The following is a 5216-nucleotide window of genomic DNA, read 5'->3' on the forward strand; positions in this document are numbered from 1 at the left end:
GGCCACAGTCAAATGACTGAAACAAAAAAAAAGAAAAAAAAAGAGGAGAATGAGGGGATAGTGAATATAATCTAATAACTACTTATAGAAGATCAAAGGACATGAAAAACGAGCGTAGTAGTGACTAGCAAGGCTCGAGATGCTGAGAAGAATTGGTTTGATATTATGAGGAAAGATTTCCTTTCTTTTGTAGTTGGGTTCACTTAAAATATAGGAATGGGCGTGGTTGTGTGGTAAGAGGTTTGCTTCCCAACCACATGGTTCTGGGTTCAGTCCCACTATGTGGCACAGGGGCAAATTGTTTTCTTCTATGGACTTAGGCCGATCAAAGCCTTGTGAATGGATTTGGTTGACGGAAACTGAAAGAAGCCTGTCGTGTATATATGTATGTGTGTGTGTGTTTGTGTATTTGCAGATGTCTCTCATCACCACCTGACAACCAGTGTTGTTGTGTTTGCATCCTTTTAGCTTAGTGGTTTGACAAAGGAGACTGATAGAATAAATACTGGGCTAAGAAAAAAAAAAAAAACGGTACTGGGGTCGACTTGTTAAACTAAAAATTCTTCAAAGTGGTGCTCCAGCATGGCCACAGTCTAATGACTGCAGCTGCTCTCGATGAGCTTTTGTCTTAATAGAAAGTGGAAAGGTCATAGAAAATTTGACCATGTTCTTATATAGCATGATATTACTGCCAGCTGATTGGTTGATAACCAGGGTCTGATACAAATGTGGACTGGACTTGAATATCAGTTTTGTAAAGTTTCAATTCCAGGTCACACAAAAATATTTGTAAATGAAGTTAAAATATTTAACCCTTTTAGCATTTAAACTGACCATATCTGGCCAAAATATTTAACCTGATTTATGTTAAAATGGACCAGATCCAGCCTCTCATACCTACACTACAATGTCCCTCTGAAAATATACAAACACACCATTGAAAATCTTGAAGCTACAAGATAGTGCATGATTAATTTAATTCAAAGCAATGTGAATAAATAAGCATTACATTTGACAGAGTAATCTGAACGATAAAGGATTATACACACACAGATATCCATTTAGCATTTAAACTAGACATATTCAGCCCAAATATTCTATCTGTTCTATGTTCAAACTAGCTAAATCTGGCCTCTCATACCTATCACACAATGTCATTCTAAAACTAAGCAGTCACATCATTGAAATCTCAAAGCTATGAGATAATTTATGATCAATTCAAAACAATCTGAATAAATAAGAATCACATTTGACTGAGTAATCTGGATGCTGAAGGATTGATAACAGCAAAGCACTGTGTCTCCTTCAACAATGCAATCATTACACAATATCAGACAAAAACAGGTTTTCCCCAACGGAATTTCTACATAGGAACAGCAACAACAAAGCAAGTAAAAACCTCTTCTTTTTAGCTTTTAAACTGGCCATGTCCAGCCCAAATATTCTACCTGTTTTATGTTCAAACTGGCCAGATCTAGCCTCTCACACCTACCCTACAATGCCATTCTAAAAACTAAACAATCATTTCATTGAAATCTCAGTGTATGATTGATTGAAAACAATGAGAATAAATAAGTATTACATTTGACTGAGTAATCTGAATGTTAAAAGGGTTAATAACAACATAGCACTGAGTCTCCTTCAATAACATAATCACTACACAGTATCAGAGAAAAGCAGGTTTACCCCAACAGAATTCCTACATTGGAACAGCAACAACAACAACAACAACAAATAAAAACATCCCCCTCTTAGCATTTAAATTAGCCATATCCAACCCAAATATTCTGCCCTTTTTATGTTCAAATTGGCCAGATCCAAGCCTCTCACACCCACTCTATAATGTCATTAAAAAAATTAACAATCACATCATTGGAATCTCAAAGTTATGAGAGAATGCAAGGTTAATTAAAAACAATGTGAATAAATAAGCATTACATTTGACAAAGCAATCTAAATGCTAAAGGGTTAAATATCTTTTAAAAATTTGATTGGTTTATTTTAATTTCATTTGTTTGTTTGTCATTGTAGTTAAACCTCAGGTAGTCCTGATCCGGTGGACCTATGACCAAAAGCATTCCAGCCATGAATATTCTATTTGCTTTGTATATACAAAACTCTTTTGTCCAACATAACCTTTTCAAGATGGTGAAGTGTAATGTGAAGGAGATTTTGCTGCTATTTTGAGGAAGTTGACCAAACATGAAGAGGACACCCTCATTGGCAGCCATGAAGAGGCTCATTCTGAATTAATTGTTTGTTTGTGATAGCAGTTACTAGCTAGTTTATTTTATTAGATTACAAAAGACTTATTCTTCAATTACCGAGTGAAGAGTGTGTCAGCTTGGTAGATTCCTGTTATTAGAGAACAAGCCAGTATAAGATGGATCAGACAGAAAAATTCCTATTGAGAATTCAGCATATATCACAGGCTTGGCTCTCCAACCACTTAGCATTCACTTAACAATCTTCAAGCATTATATATTGCTATCAGCCCTAGTGCCTCTAGTGTTGCTATCTGATTGCTTAACCAACAACAAATAACCACCAAATTTTTCTTCAAATAACTTTCTATTATCTTAAAAAAAAAACAAACAGGAGTAGGCACAGTAGAATAATGGAATTCTTGACACATCCGTTACTGTATTCCTGTTTAAAAACAAACTGCTTTTGTTTCAGCTAATTTTGAAAATAATCAAGAATTTAGCCAAATAACTTTGTCGTTATTAAGCTGGTTCTTCGAAGATAAATTTACTTGAAATTTTGATAGACGGTTTTAATTTAGATTACTTTAAAATGGGTGAGTTTATCTCATAGAACTGCGGTGGAGTGGGGGTGGGGGCTCAGGCAGGTTGGTATCAAAAGGGTTTAGGGTTAATTTAGTCCATAGTCTGTTGCACACTGCTCAGTACATCGGCTTATTTGTACCCACCATGTCAGCCTCTTTAGTTTTTGTGAATAGTCTCAATGAAAAGGAAGAAGAAAAATGGTTGTTATTCCCTGACTCAGCTCTTTCTCTTTTATCCAGACTAAGTATTCAGCTGGCATCCTAATGAGAATGAGAATAATCAAGTTGAGGTTAGTTAGTTCTGAGAGAGCAAGAAAGAGAGGGGGAGGGAGAGGGAGTGAGAGAGAGAGAGAGAGAGAGAGAGGGCAGGGAGATAGAGAAAGAAAGAGCAAGATAGTGAGAGAAAGAGAGAAAGAAGGAGGGAGAGAAAGGAAGAGAGAGACAGAAAGACAGATAGAGCAAGGGAGAGAGACAGAGTAAGAGAGGGAGAGAGAGACAGAGTAAGAGAGGGAGAGAGAGACAGAGTAAGAGAGGGAGAGAGAGACAGAGTAAGAGAGGGAGAGAGAGAAAGAAGGAGGGAGAGAGAGGAAGAGAGAGACAGCAAAAGACAGAAAAAGCAAGGGAGAGAGAGAGGGGAAGAGAGAGAGAGAAAAAGAGACAGAGCAAGGGGAGAGAGAAAGAAAGACAGAGTAAGAGAGGGAGAGAGAGATAGAGCAAGGGAAGAGAGAGGGGGAGGAAGAGAGAGAAAGAAAGACTGAGGGAGAGAGGGCAAGAAATCAACTTTGTATGTGAGTGGTTCTTTAGTTTATCACTCCCTCCCATCCTTACTCACCCCAAAAAAGATGAAAGATTAAGTCAACCTCTGCGGGATTTGAACTCAGAATGCAAAGAGACGGAACAAATGCTGCAAAGCATTTGTCCAATGCCCTAATGATTCTGTCAACAGATCAATCAACCTTTTGATATCCCTAAAAAAAAAAAACACACACAGAATGACTTTGATCACATTTCTGCTCAGTCAAGGTTGATGAGGATTAATGAGTAATCGACAACTTCTTTTCTTTTTAATCTTTTTTTTTTTACACCTTTCAGCTACTGGACTGTGACCATGCTGGAGTACTGCTTTGAAGAAATTTAAGTTGAATGAATCGAACCCAGGACTTATTTTTCTTTTTAAGCCTCATACTCATTAGTTGGAGGCATGTGGCTTAGTGGTTAGGGTGTTGAACTCATGATCATAAGATTGTGGTTTCAATTCCTAGACTAGTTGATGTGTTGTGTTCTTGAGCAAAACACTTCATTTCACGTTGCTCGGACTAGGGTCCCATTTAGGTGGGGAATTTATTCACCATGAAACAGGGAAACTGGCCCTTATAAGTCGACATGACTCAAGAAAGTAACCTTTATTTGCTTTACTTATTCTGTTGGCCTCTTTTACTAAACTACTAGGTTATGAGGATGTAAACAAACCAACACCAGCTGTCAAGTGGTGGCACAGGCACACACACATACACACATACACACACACACATGCCACAGAACCTCCCAAAACTAGACACCAATATCTAAGCTTAATAAAATTATCTATGAAGAAAAAGCAGTACCAATGTATGTGATCTTCGCAAACTATGAACCTACAAACACTTTCCACCTTATGGCAAAGAAGTGCAACCCATAATAACTAGACTAAGATATAAGAAATTCACAATCAGACATAACAAATGTGTATGCCCATCATCAGCTGCCAAACAATTATCTCTATAGTATTGACACCTGGGCAGTATCATTCAATCTGGCAGTGTCAACTGTGTTAAAAATATAAATGCTGCTTAGGTGTATACATACACAAGCAATTAAATCGATGATAGTGACCATCATACATGAGGCAAAGCTTCATAAAAAATATACATACATATATGTATATAGGGGATGTAGCTCAGTGGTAGAGCGTTCACTTTGCATGCAAAAGGACCTGGGTTCGATACCCAACATCTCCAAATCTGTAATACAGATGTTTTTTTAGGTGCAGGAGTGACTGTGTGGTAAGTAGCTTGCTTACTAACCACATGGTCCTGCGTTCAGTCCCACTGTGTTGCACCTTGGGCAAGTGTCTTCTACTGTAGCCTCAGGCCGACCAAAGTTTTGTGAGTGGATTTGGTAGACGGAAACTGAAAGAAGCCCGTCATATATGTATACATATGTGTATGTGTGCGTATATGTTTGTGTGTCTGTTTGTCCCCCCAGTATCACTTGACAACCGATGCTGGTGTGTTTACGTCCCCATAACTTAGTGGTTCGGCAAAAGGGACCGATAGAATAAGTACTAGGCTTACAAAGAATAAGCTCTGGGGTTGATTTGCTCGACTATAAAGGCGGTGCTCCAGCATGGCCGCAGTCAAATGACTGAAACAAGTAAAAGAGTAAAGAG

General features: G+C 38.0%; 1 non-coding gene across 1 annotated transcript; it reads left to right on the top strand.

The window, feature by feature from the left end:
• The first annotated feature begins 4713 nt into the window (after positions 1 to 4713).
• Trnaa-ugc (transfer RNA alanine (anticodon UGC)) lies at positions 4714 to 4785 on the top strand. The gene has a single exon. It is a non-coding gene; the product is annotated as a tRNA-Ala (tRNA).
• Positions 4786 to 5216: the final 431 nt, after the last annotated feature.

The sequence above is a fragment of the Octopus bimaculoides genome, chromosome 16 (assembly GCF_001194135.2).
Source record: "Octopus bimaculoides isolate UCB-OBI-ISO-001 chromosome 16, ASM119413v2, whole genome shotgun sequence".
Lineage (NCBI taxonomy): Eukaryota > Metazoa > Mollusca > Cephalopoda > Octopoda > Octopodidae > Octopus > Octopus bimaculoides.